Raw genomic sequence first — 25,228 nt, 5'->3', positions numbered from 1 at the left:
CTGGGTTAGCCGTCAGGAAGCAGGAAACAGCCATGTCTCTCAAGTCATGTTCCTGAGTCCAGTAAATAAATATGTTTCAAAAACCATGTGAATAAGGAAACTATTCTAATTGTATTTGGGAATGATCCAACAAGGGGATCCGGGGTGAGTCTGTTTGCCAGGTGATTAATTACCTCCTTATTTTCCTGTTTCAAAGTCAAGTTCTTCCATATTGGGTGGTTTATGAGAACAATGTTTGTGCACATAAAGACTCCAACAGGAAATCATTGTAAGCAAATTCATTAATTGCATTCATGTTGAGATTGATGATGTCAACCTAAAAAACCTGTTTGTTTAAATGGGCCACATAGAAAGATGGAGTTGTGTGTGCAGGTGTGAATTACAGGTGTACTCCCAGGCAGTCACACCTGCAGAAGAGATGCTTTTGTAGAATGAGGATTTGAGAAACTGGAGGCTGATTTCTGCTACCAGTTGGGCATCTTTTGTTCTACAAAAGTCATCGAAAGGGGGAAAATAGGGAAGGGCCAGGAGGAGGTGTAGAGTGGAGATAAAGCCTATTTTGGGGGGTTGTGTGTGGCGGGGGGTTGCTGACTTTGCTTCTTGTGCCTCTGTCTCCTTCCCACCTATGCTGTGATGGACAATGCAGCAGGGCCCTTGGAGCTCCTCATTCTGGCCCCACCACTTCCAGGCTGTGGGCAGGTCATGCGGCCGTTTCCTCATCTGGGGCAGTGTTCACCCAGAGTGATCAGGAGAAAACGTGTGCGGAGTGCGTGGAACCTAGCGGGTGCCCTCCCAATCCAGCCCAGCCTGTCAAAAAAGGGCTGTGGCGCCTTTAGAAAGGCCTTGAGTGGAAATGCCTAGATCATGATCATTAAATGATTTTAACATCAAAGATAGATGGGATTGGAGGGAACTGGGGGACAGGGCCTCAACTTCGCCCCACCATGGGTCAGAGGCTGAGCCCAGCCTGCAGCCTGAGTTCTTATCCCCAATGACTGCACCCACCTACCTCTTCATCATTGCTATTACAGAGTGACCAGAAAAGTTCATTTGTCAGTTAGCAAATCTACTAAAAGATTGAAGAAGCTGGAAGAATCAACAAACCCATGAAAGACTGAAGCAGGAGGAGGGTTTTCTACACAGCCAAAAGCTATGAGTGTCGACAATGCAGGGTGCATCTTGGTGTTAAACCAAACACTCTATTTGGAATTACAAGAACCAGACAGAGCTGTCAGCTCAGCCTTTTGTTATTGGTTGATTCTAGGCTGGAACTATCTGCGCCTAAGTTTTCTAATTGTATTTGGGAATGTAAATCAATTTACAGATTTACATCTGTAAATTGGGTATAACCGTCCATATCTGCCTCCCAGGTTGCTTTGAGGATCAGGAGGTATTGGATAGGAAAGCTCTATGCAGGCTGCAGGATGCTATGCAAAAGCAGAGGATTATGTTACAATAGTTTCTATTTCTATGTTGTTTTTAGGCTTCTAGAAAGCTTCCTCATCTTTTCTCTGATTTAATGTACAGCAGGCAGGGTGACTCTCAATACAGACATTTAAGGTCGATGGCATGCCCAGAGCTGCCACTGGGAGGCAGGGCAGGTAACCCAGGTCTCAGGCCTGCTGACGCAGTGAACACGGCTTCCCAGAGAGCCTCCCGCCTGTCATTTGCTCACCTGCCTGGACATCATTTTTCACCCACCTCCAGTCATCATTTGCTCACCTGCCTGGACATCTCTTCTGTCCTGAACTTAAGTCACTTTTGCTCTTCTCAGGCTTTTGTTCATTTTAAAGTTGGGATCCTACCTTGATGCCTCTTGAAGCCTGTTTTCATCTTAAGTGCCCATGGACTACCCACTGCAGTGCTGCCCACCCCTGCCCCCACCTATCCTCCATCAGCGTCCCAGGCCCTAGATCTGTCCTTCTTGCTCCTGACCCCTGGCCAAGGGGATAAAGAAGACCACCGAGGGAGAGTATGCCTCCTCTTGGGGACAGGGACTTTCTGGAGGTGATGCTTTCACCAAAAAGAGTGGCTCAAACACTGGGGCTGTGGGGTCAGGGTGGCACTTTAGGACAAGGAGCTTGTTGCAACCCTGTGGATTTCCCCAGGGCCTAGGGTAGTGGTTTGCACCTAGTCAAACTGTGAGCGTTTGGGGGAGTTGGTGGGTCACACAGTCAGCAGGTGGCCGTCTGCCTCTGGCTGGGCTCAGGGTTGCTCACTCAACAAACATTCTTGAGTGCTCAGTGGGCATCAGGCCCTGTGCTGGTGGTGCCCTCAGAGTACTCACAGTTGGTGGATGCCATGTCAAGTGACAGGTGAGGCTCCATGTCAGGGTGCAAGGTGCAAGGATGGAGAAGGTGTGAGGGCTCCAGGGGCACATCATACAGGCACCTGCCAGTTCTGGCCTGTGGAGTCAGGGCAGGCTTCTTGGAAGATGGTACCTTTGAATTGACCTCAGAAGGCCAAGTAGAGGCCAAACAGAGGAGAAGATAGCAGCTGGGGAGGGAGGAACCTCCAGTTCCTGCCCCAAGACCCTCGGGCTTCCCTCCTGGGACTTAGCACTCTGCCCTCTCTCCTCCAGCCCTCCATGCTCTGTGTGAGAGTCATCTCCTGGAAGGCAAGATTCTGTGTCCTGGCCCCTGGCCTGAGCTTGCTGTGCTGGTGGGGGCAGTGAGCACTTTCTGGGCTTTGCAGGCCTCTGGCAGCTGCTGCTGTGAAATCTTAATCAATTACTGCCATCAAAGGTTTCATGTCTTCCTGAATAAGTGATTTAACTTATCTTTTAGATGGCAATTGACTTCAGCACATAAAGGGCTCCTTCAATTTGAAGCAACATCTCCACCAGGAATGGATTAAGAGCAGGAAAATGGTGTCTTTCTTAACACGAGTGCAGCTGGGCCTTTGGAAACCCAAACACACTTGTAATCTCCTCTTGCAGCACAGCTGTGGCGAGAGGCCCTCCTTTCAGGCAGTGGTAATATGCTCTCAGTGTTGGGGAAGACAGTTGGCTTGCAAGCCTGCAGAAAAGTCTGTGTGGGAGGAGAAGTTTGCTGGTAGAGATGCCCAAGGCCACTGCTCTTTTAACTCGTTTGAACGGGGCCCCTCCTTGGCTGGCTGCCAGCTTCGTTCTCCTCTTCAGTCCTGCCCACTAACCAAGAGCCCAGGGAATTGTGAGCAGTGGTGGTGCCCAAAGGCGTCCTGGGTTTATCCTGGAATGAGCCCAGGGATGGGGGGAGTAGAAGGGGACACAGAAGAAATGTGAGCTGTGGCCTCTCTACCAAAAGGAGCATGCATCTCACACCCATGCATGGCCAGGGGCGGGAGTGTAGTGTGTAAACTAGCTCAACTCTACCGAAGGCAACTCAATAGTAGCTCAGAGACTTTTCTGCACAATGTCCTTTGACCCAGGAGATCATTCCTATAATTTATCCTGCAGATAATCCAGAAATGGTATACATACAAGGTAGCTCATTGCAGTGTTGTAAGAGCAAAAGAACATAAATGTCTGCCAGCAGGAGACTGGAGTAATCAGTTACAGTGTGCCCACCTAGTGGAATAGTGTGCAGCCACGAAAAAGAACAAGGGCGTTTTTATATACTGGCCCGGGACAATCTCAAAGGTATTGTGATCAAAGCAAGATGTGGAACAGCATTACGGTATGGTACCATTGGTGTAAAAAAAAAAAAAGGTAAAAATAATATGCATTTCTGTTTATTTACCTAGGCAGAAAGTCTCTTGGACTAGAACAGTGGTTTTCAACCTTCATAATGCCATTGCCCTTTAATATAGTTCCCGTGGGTCATGACCCATAGGTTGAAAACTGCTGGAATAGAAACACAAGGAATGTTAACAGGGAGGGAGGGTGACTGTTCACTCTATGGACCTTTGTCACATTTGGATTTTGGACCATCTAAATGTATTCCCTATTTGTGACAGATTAACAGCCCCTCAAAGACGTGCATGTGCCCTAATCCGTGGAACCTGTGTATTGCCTTATGTGCAAGGGGCTTTGCCATTGGGAGTCAGGTTATAGATGCCGAGATGGGGACATTATCCTGGCTTATCAGGTGGGCCTGATCTAATCATATGAACCCTTAGAAGCAAGAAGCTTCCCTGGCTGTGGTCAGAGAGGACGATGTGACTATGGAGGAACTGTCAGAGGGATGCTATGCTGTGGGCTTAAGGAGGAGCCATGAGCCAAGGAACACAGGCAGCTTCTTGACACTTGAAAGAGCAAGGGGATGTTTCTTCCTGAGAACCTTCAGGAAGGGACACAGCTAAGCTGACCCCTGGATTTTAGCCCAGTGGGACCTGTGTCAGACTTCCAAGTCCTAGAACTATAAGGTGATAGACTCACGTTGTATAAGCCACTAAGTTTGCAGCTCTGTGTTAGAACAGTCATGGGAAACTAATATTCTACTCAAAACAATAAAGAAAGGGAACAATTTTTGGAAGACACTTGAAGTCTAGTGAGATTGGGGCTCACAGTGCATGCCCTGAGGAATCAGGCTGACTTGGCATGCTGCACCGTGCAGTGTGGACTGTCAGTGCTGCAGATGAAGGACAGACCAAGCACAGTGCTAGGGCAGGGGCCACAAAATGGAAAAGATGTCATTCCTACTCTGGGAGACTTTGTGGCACATGTCACAGTCCCTCTCTTCATTTAAAGCTGGCCTCCAGGATGCCAGCACTGTGTGGCATGGCCTCTGCTGGGCATGATGCTTTGCCACTGGGCCCCGAGGGACCACCTTATTCCCCTGCCTGTGGCCAGTTGGCCAGTGTGAATACCTCCAGGGCTGGGGACCCACTGTCTTCTGAGACACCTAACTCTAAAGTGTCCCCTCCAGCATTTAACCTGGGTACCATTGGCTTCAGCACCCCCCTTATGTAGGGGTGTGCTTTATTCACTGGTCTCCCACCGTCAGCAGCACTGAACGTATCACAGGGACTCCCTAAGAGCTGCTGGATGGAAGCACAGATGTGGCTCCTGGCATTTGCACTGGGCAGTACCAGGTGGGCATTGGGAAGGAGGCAAGAAATGACACAGAAAGATGAAACTTGGGCTTTGTCCTTTTGTTGTAAAGAGGAAATTTATCATTGTTCTTCTCTGTCATTTCCTTTGTCCATGTGCATTTTATGTTGGAAAATATATGGAGGAAAAACAGTGATTTCCTCCTTTAGTCCTCTCTCTCCTGGCAGGGATGGCCTGGATGGCTGTGGCTCTTTGATTTGGAGGAGCCCCTGAATGAGCTGCCAGTCACTAGGCACTAGCACCATGCCCAGGGCTGTGTTAGAGCTCCCTGCCCCCATGGCCTTCTCACTGTGCCCTTTTGCTTCTCTGTCCCCAGCTTCTGTGCCTTGACTTGTCCTTGGGGCTTACTCTCTGAACCAGATAGACGTGTGTGTTTGAGCACAGGGGCAGTGCACATAGCCAGGTGACGTGTGTCCATGCTGTAAGTTGGAAACTAGCCTTCCCCGAGGGACTAATCCTGCATGGCAGACATGGGGCAGTGTTTCCATCCATGACGTGGCAGGGTCCTCTGGAACAAAGCAACCTGGCGGCCCCTGTCCTGACCCTAACGAGGAGCAGGGAAGTGTGGCAGTGAAGGTGGCACATTTGAGTCAGGTAGGTGAGATTTGAACTCAGACCCTCATTTACAAGCTGTGTGACCTTGCTCACTTTCCCTTTCTGAGCCTCAGTTTACTCATCTTCAGAAGCCGGAGCAGGACTTGGCTCTGAGATGACACCGGGGATGCATAGAGTTGGGATTGACTTCTACATCTGTAGTGGTGGCAGCTCCTGATAGGATCTAAGCCACTCCAGCCCACTCTTGTTCTCAGGAAAACCAGACGGCAAGCAGAAACATGTGCCTTCTTGGGTAGGGCATTGTGATTACTGCATTGATCTATCCACAGAAAATGCCTGGCCCTCGGTCCTGTGATGATTTTGCAGGGTTCACGCTATCTTACAGCCTTGGCTCATACCTTTGCTGTCTGCTGGTCCCTGGGGTGTAGGCCAAGCAGGGCTGTGAGCTTGCAGAGTCCGTCAGCGCCCTTCCCACTAGCCCCTGGGTATGTTTGCTTGGCGAGCACCATCTCATTTGTAAACCCACCATCTCCTGAGTGTGTCCTGCCAGGATCTCCATGTCCCTTTCTGTCTCTGTTCTCTGTCACCTCACCTTCCTGCCTCCACACCTCCCTCCCAGGCCTCCTCCGCCCCTGTTCCTGCACTTTGCCCTGTCAACCTCAGCATCTCGTAAACCATTTCCCACCGTGGTCTCCACATGGCTTTACTGTTTTATCCCTAGAACCTTTCCCCTCGCATGGTGGGAGCCTGGCCTTTCTATAGACATTAACGTCACTCAGAATGGCCCACCTCTGTGCTCAAAAACTCTGGAATTCTCTTTGGGGGTCACAATCTCCAAGCTCTTTGCTGTCCATTGCTGATCAGAAAGTTTCCAGGGGTCCTCACACGGGGTACATCACTCTGAGCCTTTGCTTCTCTAGACTTTGGTGGAGAAGACTTCAGGGAGAATGTGCCACGCGAGCCTTCAGAGGCACCAAATGTTCAGTACTGTGAGTCCTGCGGCTTTTTAGAGCCCAGGCACAAAAGCAACCTTCTTTGTATGTACAATCTTCTTCTGATTGTCTTTGTTCCCATTTTGTTGTTTTACTTCAAAATAAGATATGTGCAGTGTGCATAGGAATTTGTTCATAGTTTTTTTTTTTTTTTTAACTACAGTCTGGCCCTCCAATGGTCTGAGGGACAGTGAACTGGCTCCCTGTTTAAAAAGTTTGAGGATGCCTGGTTTAGACGTTCCCGGGGAACTTTTGTAGGGGAAGAAGAGGCTTCCTGATGTGTGGTGTGCAGAGTGGATGAAGAAGTGTTAGTGGAAGGTGGGCTCATTCGGGGGTCAGAGGAGTAGAGGAAGCAGCTTCCGAGGGAGAGGTGGGAGTAGGTGCACGAGGATTCCTCTACCAAACGGTCCTGCATCTCGGGGGAGCCTGCTGCCAACTTTCTGCCTCCAGATGACTTCCTAGGGGAAGCAGGGAAAAGAAACGCCAATTTAGAGAGTTGTAGCTAAGAAGCAACAGGCAAGGGCATATTGGAATTTGGGGATCACTTTGGAAAAAAGGGTGATGCTAGGAATGTGTAGTGTTGAGGTTAAATTCTAAATCTGCGCTCTCTTCTTGTCTGGCCCCTGTAGTAATGTCAACTTCTCTGAGAGTTCATTACCCCTCTCTAGCAAAAGCAGTTCTAGAAACAGGAAGACCTGCCAGTTCACATGACGCTTCACTTATCCAGCAAGCAGCCTGCTGCCAACCTCTCCTAGGCAGAACTCAGCCACAGGTGGCCAAGTGAGGGGATGGTGCCTCTGGTCAGTGAAAATGGCCAAAGCCTGGCACCTTATTTCCAAGAGCACCTCTATGCCCACCTTTACTTAGAGCCTAGAGTTGGCATAACCTGGGGGAGAGTGGACCCCAAATTGAACACTAGAGGCAGGAGGACCTCAAGTGGTACCCTAGGTATACCCAGCTGGGGAGCAGGAGCCTGGGAGCCTGCCTGTGAGGGAGGGGTGGTAGGAGAAGAGGAGATCAGAGCAGCAGAGACAGCACTGCGTGCTGGTGACAGAGGGTCATGGAGATGAGGGGGAATGACATCTGTCATCCTAGCCTTTTGGGTGCTTTGTGGAATGAGGCCGGGAAGATGTACACAGACACATTTTAGGTTTATTCTTTTGCATAAAAGGGAGAGAAGCCTGTAAACATTAAAAAAAATACTTCACACAGTAGGGGGAAAAATAAAAAATACTTTGTTGTTTAAAGGGACAATGTTTAGTTTGTGAAATCTCCCGTCTGTATTGCTTCTGGTCATTGAGTGTGAGAGCCAAAAGAGACCAAGAGATGTCTTAAACTCATCTTTAAATTTTTCTAGGTTCTGAGACAGGAAGTGACTTGTCCAAGGTCCCGTAGCCAGATGGCAGCTGAGCTGGGCCTTGAACTTGGTTCACTATAGTGCACAGTGGACTCAGACCTGGGTCTGGACTTGCACTTCAGGCAGGACCAGCCACCCTGGGGCTGGCACCCGCTGTAGGTGTCAGAGCCAAGGCCTAGAAAGGACACTGTGGGGCCTGAAACGTCTGCTCAGGCACAAGCTGAAGAGACCCTGCATGGAAGGGCGTGGGGGCGGAAAGGAGTGTGAGGAACGAGCGTGCGGTGCTGGAGCCCGAGAGAGCTGCCTGGAAATCCTCAGGGTGGCCTGGGGAGGGGTAGCTGGGACAGGTGTGAACATGCCCAATCCCTAAGTGAGCTGTGACTGCAGTTCTAGAATAGCTCAGTGCCAAGCATGTCAAGAACTGGTCTGCAAGGCGGTGGATAGCCCTGACACAGGAAACAAAGAAGAAAACGCCGTGCAGCTCCTGGTAATCCTGCAGGAGCCAGTTCCCAGAATCTGATTTCTGCTTTCTACTTCCTGCAAGGAGGTGTTCCAAACCCAGCCCACTCAGCGCAAGCCTGCAGCGGCTTCTTCCTGCACATCTCTCTGCAGACTTCCTATTTTTACCCTTAATAACTGTAAGCTCGGGGTTATCGAGGTCTCCCTGTTGCTATAGTGAGAGGTGATCGCACCAGCCTTCCACAGCGCCGGACCCTTGGCTTAGAGGAAAAGCAGAATCTGGGTTGCTTTATTTTTGGGTTTGACTGAGAAGATTTAATACACCATTTTCCAGCCTTTGCAACAATGGCAGTTTGTGCTCAAAATACATAAAACCTCCATAACAAAGAATAACTGGCGATTTGGGGGAGTGGACATCTGAGAGTACGTAGAAGATATAGTTTAAATTAGAAAAATGATGCAGCTTCATCAAGAAAATCTAGAATATGACAAATAAATAAAAGCACATGTAGTTATATTACCAGACCTCAGCCTGCGTGGTCCTGGTGAGTTATAGCCCCACTATTGGTTTCCCTAAACGTGTGCTTGGCAGTGTTGAAGACATAGTATCCATTTAATTGGTAGTCTGCTTTTTTAGTTAATATGTCATAAGCGTTTTTCTGTGTTGCTGCATTATCTCAGTAAGCATTATTTTTATTGCTTGGGCAATGTCACGTAATTTCATAAAGCATTCTCCTACTTCTCCTCTGTCTCCTGCACCCACACTTGTCTCCGTCGTATCATCTCTGTCTAAATTCTCCTCCTCTGATTTGAATAATTGGATGCCTTGTCCCTGTCCCTCTTTCCCCATACCCTCCATGCTCCCCATACACATGCCAGGGCTTGCTCTGTTCTAAAGCCTTGCTAATCAAAGGGCTGTCCCTGACCAGTGACCACACCCAGGGAGCTTGTTAGAAATGCAGAATCTTAGACCCTACTTGGGACCTAATGAATCTGAATCTGCATTGAGAAAAGATCCCCAGGTGGTTCATAATCATGCTGAAGTTTGACAAGCACTGATCTGAAACACACATCCCCATGGCTTCAGGGTAGAGACTAGAAGGGGACATAAGGAAGGGGCTGGGCCAGTGGGAGGATCCACAGGTGGTGGGCAGCTCTGGGCCAGGAAATTTAGAGAGGTTTTGGGGATGGAAGGAGGCCCGGAAGTTCTAAGATGCGGGATTGAAAACCAGGAGCCTGGCTGGCTAGTAGGGGCAGGAGCGTGGGCTTGGGCAGCACAGCCACCACACCCAACTCACTCCCATTTCATAGATGGAGAAGCTGAGACACAGAGAAAGTAAGTTGCTAACCCAAGGTCACACAGCTAATAGGTGGCAGTGCTGGGATACAAACCTGAACCTGGAGCCCACTATCTCTTACACACCTTGCAATGCAGCCTCCAGGGTATGGGGGTAAACACAGGAGGAAGGAAAGGAAAGGAAGGAAAGGAATAAAAGGATGTTTTGTTCCAACAACAAAGCAAGTACTTTTTCATTTGAGTGCATTTAATATTTACAACAGCCTTTGAGTGTGGGCATTATTACCCCACATTGTAGGAAACGATAAGCAAATTACTTGAGTTCATGTAGTTGCTAATAGCCGAAGTCAGGATTCAAACCCAGAACAGTGTAAATATCAAACTGATGTTCTTTCCACTTTGCACATGTGGAGTTGATCTGTGCCTCTCAGAACAGTTTCTCTCCTTCTTACCTGTTCACCGAATTAAAAACTCTACCTCTGCCCAGGGACAAATTCCTGTCACCTGTTTACAGTGAGGAGAAACAAAGAGAAAATCTTAGAGATTTTCCTCAATACTTGCAATTATGAAATGTTAGGACTAGAAGGTACCTACCTTTGCATTTAGTCCATCTGCTTAATTTTTAAATTTTTTTTGAGACGGTCTCACTTTGTCACTTTCAGTAGAGTGCTGTGGCGTTACAGCTCGCAGCAACCTCAAACTCTTGGGCTTAAGCAATTCTCTTGCCTCAGCCTCCCAAGTAGCTGGGGCTACAGGTGCCTACCACAATGCAATTTTTTTAGAGATGAGGTCTCGCTCTGGCTCAGGCTGATCTTGAACTCCGGAGCTCAGGCAATCCACCTGCCTTGGCCTCCCAGAGTGCTAGGATTACAGGCGTGAGCCACTGTTCCTGGCCCATCTGCTTCATTTTATAATTAAGGAAACTGATACCCAGAGAGCTCAAGCAACTTATCTGAGGTCACACAGCCATCTAGTTACAAATCCTAGACTGACTCTGGATCTGGGCTCTTTCATGATGCTAGCCTGTGTTTGCACCTGGTGGCCTGAGCCAGACAGCATTGTGCTGTTGGGCCAGACAGCATTGTGCTGTTGGGTTAACTGGATGTAAATTCAGCCTTTATGTTTTAATTTAAAAAAGGACTTATCAAAATAATATATGCTTGCTGTTAGAAGTCGAAGCAGTGTAGAAGTGTATCTGGAAATGCTTGAAGGCACCTCCTCTCCTCTGGCCTTCCCTCCCACTCCCCAGGGGTAGCCACTTAGCAGCACCGTCTCCAATGGCTCCTTAATTTTCCTGCCAGCCGTTGGGTTGTGTAGGATCCATGCCACAGCAAGGCTATTTTTAACAAGCATCCCAGGCTTCAGGGGGTTGAAGAGAGGGGAAGAAAAATATATTCCATTTGTATATTTTTAATCCTTGCACATTTGAGCAGGCAATGGCTTCCCTGTCCCTGTTGCCAAGGGTTGTGGGCAATTGATGAGATTCTCTGGGTGCGGAGTTAGGCTTTCTCTTCCCCAGATGAGGCTAGAGGGCCCGGCTGGGGTTCAGGCAATGTCTCTGGGGGACCATGGCCATCTCGGCTGGCTGCCTCTGGATCCTGCCTGCCTCCAGCCCTCTCCCTCCCAGCAGCCTAGAAAATCCTGGCTGGGTCTCCCAGGGCAGAGGAGGCATGGGAACTTGACTCTTTGTGCCAAGCTCATATTTAGAAATGTCTCTAGCCAGAAGTTGGCGTCTGTCCCACTTGGGCTCTGGGCAGGGGGTGCAGTCACATGTGCTGTCTTTGAGTGGGCAGATTCTGAGTGGGCAGGAGCCCACTTTGAATATAAACACAACCCCTTTATGCTGAGGAGCTGGCAGGGAACCTGGGCTCCTGGGCACCGGGATGCAGCAAGCTGTGGTAGACGAATGGGCGACAGGAAGAGGGGAGGGAGATGCCACCAGGCTTGAACTGGGCAAAAGGTGGGAGAGGAAGGAGGCTCCAGCTCCCCGTATCACTATCTGTTTTCTGTATTCCTTCCTGGATGCCCAGGGTGTTGGCCCTACCTGCATGGGGGCCCGCAGCCCCAGGGTGGCCCGGACAGTGCCCTGATCTGATCTTTCCCTTTCCTCTCCTTTCTGCCTGGTCAGTTCCCCTGTCTGGGGGACAAGAGTGAGGCCTAGCAGTGAGGTCATCTGGAGTAGAGTCTCTCTTGTCTCTTCCTCTCTGGGAGGAGCAGCCTCTCAATCTCTCCACATCACACCTGTGGACCGTGGCCCTGGAGATTGTCATCCTTGAGGACCCTTCAGGACTGACAGAGAAGGTGCCACTGTTCTTGCTCACCTTGCCTTCTTTTCCATGATGCTGCCTAATGATGGATGAATTAGACCAGTGGGTCCTAGCTTTAAATAGTAGCCCACTGAGGTAATAAGCATCATGCCTTAGCCCTGTGAAAATTCTCCTTTATATTAGAACAGTTTCTTTAAGGAGAAGCATTCTGTTCGTGCACTCATGCTTCAGATGTTTAATGAGCACCTACGCAGGGCGAGCTCTTTTGTCACCAGCGTACACTGGTCAATAGGACCATCCTGCTGATGGGTGAGTGGTGAGACCACCCTTCTTCTGCAGAGAGAAGTCAAAGGTGGCAACAGGACTGATCTCCTATGGCCCAATACTCAGCCAGTGCGTCCTCAGGCCCTGGCAGCCTCCTCCCTACCACCCCATTCATCCCTCCGCTCCCTGCATCTCAAGGGAGAGAAAGCTCCAAGAAGTAGTCAAGAAGGCTGAACAGGTATTTTCTTGGTATCTCCTGGGAGCAACATGGTAAATACAAAATAACTGAATGTATGAATGGATAGATGGATAAATAAAGGAGTGAGCAAATGAATGAAACTCTGCTTTGAAGGAACTTAAAATTGAGATGAAAAGAAATGGGCTTGTAGAAGGTGGTACCACCGTGGGACTGAAGGGGGCCCTAGGGATTGCATTCTCCCCCTCCTTTTATGGGAAGGGAACCAGGAACTACAGGCTCAGAGGAGGGGGCTGCCGCCATGTCTGCGGCAGAGCACGGAGCTCAGAGGATGGCTGGCGAGATCTGGAACTGCACACAGTGATGCCCTAAGTGTCCCTCGTCCTTGGGAAAAATTGTCTTTTCATATGGTTGGGAGTGGACGGTGCAATTTTTCTTCGAGGGTTAATTGTTTTGCTGACAGCACAGATAATTAGGAATGAGAATCCCGGAGTGAGGGCGACAGCACCATCTGCTGTGACCATGTTTCAGCCCCATCTTGCGGGAGAGCCTTAAAGCACTTCTGTCTCCACCTTCCCACCCCAGCAAAAAGGCACGTGCTCTAGCTGTTTGTGGGACCACCGCTGCCAGGTGGCTGAGCAGCTTGTGGGATGGGATGGTGGCCGGCTCCTTAAGGGTGCAATTTCTTCTCCCTTCCTCAAGGTATCTAGTGCACATAGTAGGTCTCACTAAAAGCACCATCCAAGGTTGAATGAGAACCCAATAGTGCTGATGCCAAGGGACCAATTTTCTGTTCCTCGCTAGACTGATGCTCAGAGGTCCAGCCCTCTGTTGATTGGAGGTAGGTGCATGGCACCGAGCTATACGGCTGCCATGGAGGTTTGGGGGTATTTATCTGCCAAACTCTATGGATTTCCGCCTGCCCTGGGTGTCCTAGCCTTTGGCTTGGGCTGCTTGTTCCAGATGGATGTGGGCCCTGCCTTTCCTGGCCAGGTAGGAATGCCCTGGGCTATGAGCTCCTCTATGTCAGTGGAAGCAGGGCTGCTCTGGAATCAGAGGGAGAATCTCATGAGTATTTGAGATCTTTCCTCATGTAGGCAGACTTTCGTGGGGGTGGGTTTCATTCTTAAAGAATACATCACATATATAAAAGTACATGAAATATGTGTGTGCCTTTTGAAGATGATAATAATAGTTATGATTGCTTGTTTTTTCAAAGGGGTGTCTAACGGCTGGTGTTGCCTTGCACAGAGGCCTGAGCAGTAGAGGGCCAGTTGCCTAAGAGGCTCAAGGTCAGCCCAGCCTCCTCAGAGCTGTGGCTGTTTACCAGTCAATTTCCTTTGTGCCTGAGCTGCTCCTGTTAACCAGGAGCCTCCCTGTCTTCTGTATTTATCACTCTGTTCTCTCTTCTTTCTCCTCCTAGACCCTCCTATCGGGGAAGTAACAAAAGCATGACCGTTCTCCTTTCCTTCCCATCCCCTCATAGTGGGGCAAACGGGCCACTGTTCCCCTTCGCATCTCTGCATCTCTCCTACTCATCCCTCACGCCTGAGGTGACTTGGAAGGAAAATGAAATTAACCTAGGGCCAGGGAGCTTGCTGGAAAGAGTGATAATTGGGAATCAGGAATTATAGTCTTGACTCTTTCACTAACTTACTGTGTGACATTTAGCCAACATCTTAACCTCTCTGTGCTTCTGTTGCCTCTTCTTTAAAATACTCTTTCACAGAGCTACTGAGAGACCAGATGGCTCCAGGGGATGTGAGAGCCACATCAAGGGTATAAATCAATATATATGTGGCATGTGAGATATTGTCATCATCATGCTCACAAAATCTATGCAGGCCTGAAAAGAGGAGCCTCTGCATCCCTGCCTGCCTTTGTCACCTTCACTCCTGTCCCTGGGGCTTCCTTGTGTCTGTGGTGCTGAGTGCCCTGGTGGAAGATCTCCATCTGCTACAGCCCCTTCTCAGCAGTAGTTCCACTGAGGCCTAGAAGAGCCCAAGGTTGAGGCAGAGTTCAGGGTTGGAATGTGTGGCAGTGGGAGCCTGCCCCTCCACCTCAGAGGCTGGAAACCACACCTGGTCGGGGGTGCAGAGCTGCTTCTGCTGGAAGCCCTTTAGCCCCTCCCAACATGGTGGGAGCCACAATCATGGCTATGAAGTATAGGGGCTCCGCGGGCCAATGTCTCTGTCACCCTGGGGGTTTGGCATCTCCACTCTTGTCCCTCACTCTGAGATGAAGGACTCTGGAAAGATGTTCATCATCAGCCACAGGTAGGGTGTCTTTCCTGGGCTAGAATAGCTGAGGGATGTTCCACAGTGACATTGACCTGCCCACTAGTGGAGGAGAGCACCTGGTTCTCTTTCTTTCCTAGGGCAGTGAAACAGCTCTGGGGTCCTGTTGGTGGGTCAGAGCAAAGCGCTGAATGATGGCTAGGATTTGAGTGCAGGATTGGAAGGTGGAGCTTTCAGGCAGCTAAAATGAAATATGTAGAGGTAAGAAAATAGGAATGAAGAGTGTGTATGTGTACGTGTGTATGTGTGTGTGTTTGTGTTGAGGCCTGAGGCAGGGTTAGTGGGCAACATGCTTCCAGTGGAAACCCTAGATGGCATTGAGTTGGTGTAGTCACCAGAAATTGCAGGACCTAATAATAAAGACCAAGATGAGGACAGTGCGGGCATTCCAGAACAGTTAAGACCTGGATGTGTGTCATTGGTCCTGGTAGGTGATGGAGGCCTCTGTTCTTCCTGCAGGTCCCCTCTGAAGCAGCTGGCAGCTCAGCAGGTGTTACCATCTCTGAGGAGGGAGTCAGCCAGAAGAACAAAAAGGGATGGCGTGGAGGCTGCCCAGGGTCTGAAGAGGGAACACAGGCCACAGCCTACTGGATCTGGAGCCTCTGAGTGGGGGCTGCACTGCTGGGGAGGTTCCAGAAGAAGAATCGATGCTTTGGCCCCTGGCGACATGTACACGGTGTAATGACAGGTAATGGACCCGAGTCTCATCTACCCTTTATGAGTGATATGGTAGGTAGGAGGATATATCAGCCTGTAGTAGATATAAAATGTCAACCCTTGGGAAGATAACTATGCAAACAAAGCACAGTCAGGCCTGATAAGATGATAGATGGATGCTTTATAGTTATTAGTTTCTGCCCCATGTGCTTACTGGAGCCAAGCACCAGAAGACTGAGCATCAGATAGATTCACTTCCTATGCCATATGGGAAGGCCTGATGCCCTCCTGGATGTAGCGTGTCTTATTGGAGGAATTCAGAGTAACAAATCAGGAAGTCATTATTCCCCATCAGCTTCCTTGGGAAACAGAGGCAGTGAGAAGCAAAGGAGCTCCATCTTGTGTCCGTGGTGTGTGCAGAACAGACCTGCAGACCTTGCTGGCGGGGAGGCCCTCAGGCTTGGCTCAGATGTCTCCCATGGCAGGGTGCGGTGATGGGTCTGTGTTTCTTGTGAAAAAAGGGAAAGAGGCTTTGTGGCTCCTCATTTTTCAAGGGTGCCAGGGCAAGTAGCAGATATCAAAGGTGACTGGGGAGGTCCTGAGTAGGGATCTGGAGACGATGAGGGTGGGGGGGTGTACCTGGCAGACACTTGGGGCCTGGCAGTTGATCTGAGGAAGTCAGCTAAGGCAGGAGGCACCGAGCTGGTCCGTAGGGCCTAGAAGGCAAAGGTGAGCTCTGCTCCGATGGTGAAGTCTGCTCCTGCTGCTCTGTCTTTGCTGTGTGTATCCTACAGGGTACCAGCCTGGCAACTTCTACCATGGGGAAAACAGCTGGCTGGAGTGGAAGCAAAAATAGCTTGGGAGCTTGGGAAACTGACCAGGGCAAGAAGAGAAGGGCCAGTGGCCTGGGGCAGGAGGCCCAAGAGGGTGTGGCAAGTTTTATTCCAGTGCAGTCCAGTATCAGGGTCCCCAGGGTCAGAGCTGAGGAATAGGGAGGGGAAAAGTATGAGGACTTCTGGGTGGCCTTGTTCTAAATCAGGCAGAAAGAATAACTAAAGAAGGAATCCAGAAAGCTGAGCCCAGCTCCAGGACATGGCTCAGACACAGGCACCAGCTGGGCCCAGGACTGGACTCCTGTCTATGAGGAAGTGGAACTTGAGCTCCAGGGACCCCAGCATGGAATAGTAAGGGACTGGCTATGCCTGGAGGGGCTTTGCTGGGACCTGGCAGCTCCATAGGTGCCTGGAGTTTAACCCTGAGGCACTTCCTTGGGGTAACTCAAGATCCCACCCCTCAGTGGGGCAGGTGGTCTGTACATCTTGGACTTGGCTAAGGACTTGGGCAGGGGTGACCTCTGAGGGTGTTGTGGTGGGAGGTGATGAGAACAGAGTAAGCACGGGCAAAAAGGGTCAGGCCCTGCAGGTGGGTGCATGAGAACTTTCATCAAGTGTATAAGGAGAGTAAGGTGTGTCTCCTGACCAAGGTCAGAAAGGGCCAAGGACAGGGTCTGTCAGAGGGTTTTTTTTTGCCTATTTTACCAATATTTAATGAATATCTTTTCTGCATTAGGAACTGTGCTTGGTGCCAGAAATTCAGAGAATTGGTCTGCTTCCACGGGAGGGAGTCTGAGGCAGAGGAAAAAGCATCAGGGGGGCAGGTCCAGGCTCTGGGAGTCTCTGATTCCTGTCTTCAAAATGGGGACAGTACTTTTTCACTCATAGACTAGTGGAGAGAATTAAATAAAGCAAAACATATAAAACACTTAGCATAGCAGCTGGCCCATAATAAGTGATCAATACATTGAGTTTGCTTTCATTGTTCTGCTCTGGGAGGAGCTCACTGTCTGGTGTGGCTGGGTGTGGGGGAAGCCTGGGAAAATACTTCCCAGCTCCCAGGGCTCCCAGTTGCTAATAGGGTTGGAGGCCTGGGCTTTGAAAACCTGGTTATCGGCTCAGCGCCCGTAGCACAGTGGTTACCGTGCTAGCCACGTACACCGAGGCTGGTGCGTTCGAACCCAGCTCAGGCCAGCTAAACAGCAATGACAACTTCAACCAAAAAATAGCCGGGCATTGTGGCAGGCGCCTGTAGTCCCAACTACTTGGGAGGCTGAGGCAAGAGAATGGCGTAAGCCCAAGACTTTGAGGTTGCTGTGAGCTGTGATGCCAAGGCACTCTACTAAGGGCGATACAGTAAGGCTCTGTCTCAAAGAAAAAAAAAAGAAAAAGAAAGAAAGAAGATCTCAGTGTTAAATGTAATCAGGTAGAATAAAGTTAAAAAAAAAAAAAAGAAAACCTGGTTATCAGAATTCCTCTGGCCACAGAAAATGTGGTTTTAGGAGGATCCCACCACTTGGAAATGGTGACTACACTTGAGTGCTTGGGCAGTTGCTGAGCACAGAGCCAGATCCAGAGGCAGGAGGGATAGATGCAGGAATTTAGAGACGTGCTGAGAACAGAGGACATTCTCAGGATGCTTGGGGAATCTTGACAACTCAGTCCTTGGCTTTTAACGCAATTCTTGGGAGCCGGGGCCGGACGAGGGGTGTGTAGAAACCAGGGCGAGATTTGTGATGTGGAGTGGGGCTACCCAGGTGCAAGCTACACACATTATTTCAAATTTGCTGGTAGCCACTAGCATTGTTATAAGAAATAACAGTAAGTAAGTGAAATTAACTTTATGTATTTCATTTAACTCAGTTTGTCTAAAATGTTATTTCAACATGTAATCAGTATAAAAATTATAAAGGGTCTTGTTGTGGGGATGTTTGGCACATCTTTTGAGTGTAGGACATATCCACAGAGAGATTCTACTTAAAAAAATCAAATATTTTGTCCTGGTTATTTGTACACCCACATTAACCTGAAATAAATTTATTTTTCAATTAAAAAATTATGAATGAGATATTTTACATTCTTTTTTTCATACAAAGTCTTTGAAGTCTAGAGTATATTGTACACCTACAGCACATCTCAGTTTGGAACTAGCCTCATTCACCTGCTCGATAGCCACATGTGACCAGTGGCTACTGTATTGGACAGCATAGGTCTAGAATCTAGAATTTCTTTCCAAGGAGCACCCAGAGGCCAGAGGTATCCTAGACATTGGGATTTACTATTCTGTTTCCTTCTTATAAAACATCTATAATGAGTCCCAGGGGAAGTTTACTTGAAAAATAAGAGATATCTTGAGTCACTTGTTCTAGATGGTGACTTGTGCTGTCCAGAACCAGTCCTGGCTCTCACCAACTGGGTTCATGTCTCTGCCATTTGCTGGTTCTGGGACTGACTTCAGGCCATTCCTGAAGTTCCCTGAGTCTCAGAAGCTTTGTTGAAAGTGGAACTAATGATTTCTGTCTTGCTGGGTAGCCATGAGGATGAAATAAAATAATGAGTTATTGCTCTGGGATACTCCATGTCAAGAAATAATTATTTTTATTTTCCTAAATCAAATGAAAACGAGCTTGAATTCCCCTACTGTCTAAATTTGGCAGAGTTTCCTAGTTGGCATTTCTGTACTTTAGTTTCCACCCTTTCCTGCCATGAGAATGGGGGAGGGGTGCTTTGGAAATCAGGGAAATGGGGAGGGGAGAGGCCTAGACCTCAGCTCTTGATGATGACAACTGCTCTGGCCTGTCCTTATTCAGATTTGTATGGTCCTCTGGTGAAGGCAGGTCCTTATAGCCATCTTGTGCCCTGTGCCAGCTCAGCTCTGCCATTTCTAGGACACCAACAGCATCCAGGCACTGTGCTGCAGTGGGAGGCTTGCCGGCCACTCCGGAGCCTCAGTCATCCACCTGTCTTGAGATCCAAGTCTGGGATCCTCCTTTGAAAGCCACATGTCCTTCTTCCCTCTCTGACCTGTCTCCTAGCCTTGTGAAGCAAAGGCCCATGTCTACCTAACCATATCTCCTTTCTTTTTCCAGAAAGAAAAATCCAGATAACTCCCCAGGGTAGGGAGTACAAATCTCACTGTCACAAAACATGGCTGCTCTTTCCAGGGATGGTGGGAAAACACATTTTATTATTCTGTGAATGGCTTCTCTAACCCCAACAACTGCAGAAAGATGCTATGGGGACACTTATGCACTTATTAACATAGCATCCTGACACATGGAGCTGGCCCAGGGTTGGCATTTCACAAGGTCAAGTTCCTTTATGCCCAGCCCCATCTAAAGAATGAATTAAAAATTTTCTACCTTCTGGGGGTTTTCTGAGCCTGGAATGAGAGAATGTATGTGAAAGTTCTTTGTATAGTTGTCAAATGTTATTGAGACTCTTAATTCCATGCCTGGAATTTTTTTCTGATCTGGAAGCTGGGTTGAGGCTGCAGCTTTCTTTCTAAAGATGCCCCTTCTCTTGGCATCTCAGGGCAGGCGCTGCTGCCACCAGGTTCAGCTAGGTGCTCCCATGAGGAGCACTAGGAGCTCCTAGAAGGAGTTCCAACCTCTAGAGTGAGCTCCTCTGAATTCCAACCTCTAGGGTAAGCTCCTCTGAATTAATACCTTACCACCTGTTCTACTCTGGGAGAGGACAAGGACCTAGGTGTCATTGGCAGTGGGAGATGACATCTTTATTTTCTCTCGGTCTACTGCGTGGGGTCCCTAGACAGTGCTCTGAGATTGGGATCCACCTGGGTTGTCAAGAAAATTTATAGTCCAGCCTTCCTGGGACTCAGGGGAGCAAGGCCATGGGTCTAAGGAAGTACCATAGGTGCTTCTCATCTCCCTGGCTTGGGTTTGGTGAGGATTTTCTGATGGGGAAGGAGGGCTCTAGGCAGATCCCACGTTCTCTGGGCCTTGCGTAGAAGGAGCGGGAGCAGGAAGTGCAGGGAGGTGATATGAAGAGTAATTGGGCTTAAGCTGCACTAGAATCAGGGCAGAGTCAGCAGGATAAATGGAAATTCTCCAGGCCTGGGCACTGAAACAGTGTTTTGAAGGTTGAGTCCCCATCTGACTCTGTGTGGTTGGGTTAATGGGCCTTTGATGCTCGCCGCAATGGTATTTGGGTCACTGGTGTTGCTGCCTCTCTAGACCAGGGAACCCTTACCCCCACCAGCTGGCTTCTGTTTCCTGCTGCCTCTCCTGGGGCCTGAGCTCTCAAGGCTGTCACGAATCCTAAAGGAGTCCTTCAAACCAGTGTCACTGTGACATAGCATCTATTTCAAAAGGGTGCAGTCGTGGCGGGAGGTGTCACAAACTCAAGCACTTTGGGGTACTGTGGTAGACCTGGCTTTTCTTGTTTGCTGTATGACCTAGTGCGGATCTTAGGTTCTGCAGGGCTTAATGTTCTCTCCTATTAAACAAGCATGAAAACGTGTACTACAGTGGCTTATCCTATTGGCAGGCGCACATGCTTTTAAAAGTGAAAGGCACTATAGACCTTCCCTACCAATGATTTGAGAGTAGTATGGCAACACCCTTTCCTCACCAAGTCTAGCAGTGGGTAAATTCTGTTCTTTAAAATTAAATTTCTTTATTGCTTCCTGGGGGCCTACAGGAAACTGCCTCTGATATATCCCCTTAAATCTTGCAGCAGGTAGAGGCAGAAAGCCACATTGTCCTTGACTGACAACCTTCATATGGGTATTTAACAATTTTAATTTTTCCTGATTCTTCTGATAAAAATAGTGCCTGACTAAAAACAAATACATTTGTATTTTCCATCTCCTTAATTAGTTTCTAATTTAGGGGTTCTTATTAGCTTAAAATCATCTTGCTGAAATGGTCCTTGGGTGATAAAAAAAATGCGAAAACCACAATCAGTTCTAGAGAGATCTTACTCTTTAATTATGCTGATTGGAGCACTAGAGACCCCTGGTAAAATGAACCTCTCAGAATAAGCTTGATTTGTGTAATTTGGTTTTTAAAAGATTTGGATGCATATTTATCATTTTCAACTATGTGTTGTTGTTCTCCTTGAGAGTCTGACTTGTCTCCTGAAAGATGGGTGGAGGGATCCTGGGGCTGCTGAGACCTTAGGACTAGAGCTAAGCCCATGGAATCACTGGTAGGGCCCAGCCTGCAGGGAAGACAGGGACCTCAGTCTGTCTGAAAATATAATGATCCCCCTTTTTAAAAACAAACAGAAAAGGAAAGGCATAAGGTCACCCAGAGACAGGCTAGGTAAGGATGGACTGACAGGATTTTGGAGCTGGATGGTAGCAGAGTATTTTCCAGGAGATGGCACAAAATGAGCAAATCCTGGGTTAAAGATGTATTTAGAACCAAATTCTAGAAAGTGAGATAACTTTAGAGGCAATAGGAAGACCCAGTTGCTAAAAAATTGGATAACCAGATGTCACATGAAAGAAAGGGTATGCACCAACCATGGTGTCTCCTGACCACAGAGCTGAAGCTGTCCTTGATCAAACCTTATGTATAACTACCACTTCATACAAGGCCACCTCCAAAGGAATCTGGACAAATGACCTAATTTCTTCAACACGAATGATGTTGAGTTGGGGAAGGAGTGGGGCAGGAGGTTTGTTACAGATTAAGAGAGTCTTAAGAAACACACCAACCAAATTTGAATCCTGATTTGAGCTGACCTACTGTAGCAGGACATGTTTGAGAGAATCGGGGAGATTATACACAGGCTGGGTATTAGATATAAAGGAATTAGTGCTAGGTTTTGAGGGTGTATAATGTAGCAATATTATATGCTGATGTATTTACAGATGCCATGATAAGATGTCTGGGATTTTCTGTAAAAGAATTGGGAAAAAAAACTTCCGAAAAAACCATACACATTTTGTGTATATTTGAATACTTCAACGATAAAAAAGAAAAAAAGGAAGAAAGAGAAGAAAAATCCCTATTAACTGGATGGGCTCTGCGATTTCACCACTAAGAGCTTTGTTCATCTAGCTTAGACTTCTCTATATCCAGTAATACCCAGCTTCTTCTGGGAGTGTGGCTCAGCCATTAGGAAAGTAACAGTAGGACAGAACATGTCCCCAGAACAGAATACTGGAGAGGTCACATGCAAAGTGGTTTCAGGGTAAGGTAAGTCTGGAGAAGGCTGTATTGAACAAGGCCAAAGAGATTGCATCGGAGCCTTGGTTGTGCTAGAACACCGTGCATCTTGGATGGGGCAAAGGTGTAGCAATGTAGTGTTCCCCCAAATGATTTGTTATGTACTTCAAAGGAGACAGAAACTTCCAGGTCTTTCCAGGGAACATCAGAGTAATGTCAGAAGCCTGGGTTCCAGAGCTATTTTTGTTTACTAGTTAGGTACTAGGCAATTATTCCAATTTTTCTGAGCCTCAGTTTTTCTGTCTGTAAGATGGGCTTAACATCACTTGCCATCTACCTTATGAGAATGTGAAAGCCCAAAACCAAAGAATGAGTTGTGTGATTATTTGGTGCCATTTTCTGAAACTTTGGTCCACCAGACATTTCCTGGAAGCTCGGGCAGTGTGGCTTTGTCCATAGGTTGTAGTCAGAGATAGTGGTGGTGGGACAAGTTCTCTGCCCTTTGGGAGGTCAGGATGAAATTGGGGAAACAATACAAATAAACATGATGGAGACCAGCAATGCCATCCAGCCCTAGGGATAAGTGAGCGGTACAGGTTCCAGAGGAAGTGGGGATAGCTTTTGGCTGGGGTGCATGACAGCCACCTGCAGGAGTGGTCCTTGACCTGGGAGCCTGGCAAAGATTTAGACGGGAGATTCCTTTGTTGGTTATGGGTCCGTCAGTTCACGCCCATGTCCTACAGCTGAGCATATAATCCTTGTTTGGATTGTGGTGTTATGTGCTGTGGGGGCCCAGGTCCTTCCTATCTGGAGCTGGGGTTGAAGCTCCCCTGCCTGGCCCTTGCGGCCACTCTCTCCTTCTCCTCCTTTCTCCATCCTGTTTCTTTCTTCCCACCAATGCCCAGAGAGTCGGGGATTACTCATCCAGCCCACATTCACTCACTCCTGCCCTCTCTTTTAAGTTAAAAAAAAAAAAAAGTGTAAACCAGGGAGACAAAGCAACAGATATGACTCAGAGACACCCGGTCCTTCATGGGAAATGTTTGTCTTTATCAGATCACCCCTGAGGGCAGTGAGAGCCGATAAATCGGGCAGCCGATGCCTACGTGGAAGGAAGGGACTGAGGCACAGCTGAAGCTGGCTCAGTGTCTTGGGTGCAGAGAGCTGGCTGGGGGCCCTGACCCTCCTACTGGCTATGCATGGAATTATCTGAGATGTGAACACCAGTCAAGGACACTTGCTACCTGAGAGCCCACTCTGCCCTTTAATTTGTGCAGCAGAAGTGAAAGAGAAGGCCCTAGAAAAGGACAGTGCTGTGGTGGATACTTCAAAAAGGTGTGCCAGTGCCCAGGTGCCCTGCTGTGGGCCACACCAGGATTTATAGACATACTGACACATGCCCTGTCCTCAAGGGGTGTAAGCTATTGTTAGTATTGTTGATATTTTGGGAAAGGACTTACTCAGTGCCTGGCACAAAGTTGGCTCCCACCGTGAACTTGCAACCTCAGTGCCTCAGTGTTGGGGTCAGAGAGCCTGATGTGGGTGGAGTTCTGGCTCTGCCACTTGGGGATGTCATCTTACTGAGATGCAGCGTTTGAGGACAGCGTAAAGTTGGGTAACCACATCTCCCTCCAGGGATTATTGTGGGGACAAGATGAGATGATCTAGAGAGACTTGCTGTCAGTGGGCCCCCAACAACTCTTGGTGTCCATCCTTTCCCCCTCTGCCACTGAGAGACATGGGATAAGTTGCCTTGAGCCTCAGTTTCCTCGTCTATTAAATGAGAATAATTATTTAGATTGCCTGTTCTGGTGATACCATTTAACTATGAAGGAAGTTTAATAGGCAATGTATGTGAAAACATGTCAAGGAATAAAGAGTCAAACATTAAAGAGATGCACACACGTGTGTTCATATGTGCAAACCCACAAACACAAGCCATATAGCTGAGAGTGGCAAAATATGTTCCCACAGTGGTGCAGGTGGTCTGGGAGGGAAACACATTAGCCCCAGCTCTAGACTGGCTTGGGTTGTCCCTTTTGGGTGTTTTGTTTTCCCAGGGGCAGATTGCCTGCTCTTCTGACCCCTACAGCACGCAGCCAAGTGTGGCCAGAGGGAAGTACATGGGCCAGGTCAGCAGAACCAGCTCCGACCCTGCCTCTCAGACTGCCCGGTGTGCCCCTGAGCAGGTTGCCAAACACTTCCGCAGACACAAAACAAGAAGGCTAAATCCACCAGGATGACGAGTGAAAGCCTTCCTCCCTTGTACAGTGGTGACCAATGGAAGAGGCCACCATCCTTCCAACTATCAGCCAGGCCTTCTGAGCCCAGTGGAACAAAAAATTTAATAATTCTGGATAAAGGATCCATGTGCATGCTGTCTTTGGGGAGACAATAGCGATTATTTTTATATTAGATACTTTTTAAAGAAGCCTCTCCTGACCGTGAGTTGCTTTTATGACTCAGAGAATCTATGTTCTCCTAGCCGGTGGATAACAGTCAGGTGGCCACTGGGACTGAGACCAGCCATCCATTAACCCACTTATTCTAATTAGTTTGTAACTCAGCACTCACTCCGGGCTTTGATTTACAGTTAATGGTTCATCTTCCAGCCGTTGTCTGGAATCTTCCATCAGTCAATGGCTGACTTTTAGGAAGTGGTGGTATTGACCTGGCAGCCCAGTCATGAGTCCTGGAATGCCAAATCTAATTTTTTGGCCAGTATTTCCCTTACATGTTCTCTACCACGCACATAAAGAACTCCTCAAAAATATGCACTGGTTTCAAGGCCACGTGGTATGGCCAAGAGCCCAAGGCTGTGAGTTGGGATATGGGGGCTCTCAGCCCAGCTTTATGGCAGACTCACTGAGCTACACAGAGCA

The 25,228-nt window shown here is 48.4% G+C and overlaps 1 protein-coding gene across 2 annotated transcripts in view; it reads left to right on the top strand.

The window, feature by feature from the left end:
• Positions 1-25,228, top strand: part of ZBTB7C (zinc finger and BTB domain containing 7C) — a 370,876-nt gene that overhangs the window by 55,219 nt on the left and 290,429 nt on the right. For both annotated transcript variants that reach the window (XM_053571873.1, XM_053571874.1), the window contains exon 2: positions 15,176-15,404. The gene's annotated coding sequence lies outside the window, so the exon portion shown is untranslated. The remainder of the gene's footprint in view (positions 1-15,175; positions 15,405-25,228) is intronic.

This window comes from Nycticebus coucang, chromosome 19, assembly GCF_027406575.1.
Source record: "Nycticebus coucang isolate mNycCou1 chromosome 19, mNycCou1.pri, whole genome shotgun sequence".
Classification (NCBI taxonomy): Eukaryota; Metazoa; Chordata; class Mammalia; order Primates; family Lorisidae; genus Nycticebus; species Nycticebus coucang.
The sequence above is the reverse complement of the archived record's forward strand: the minus strand, read 5'-3'. Positions and strand labels throughout refer to the sequence as shown.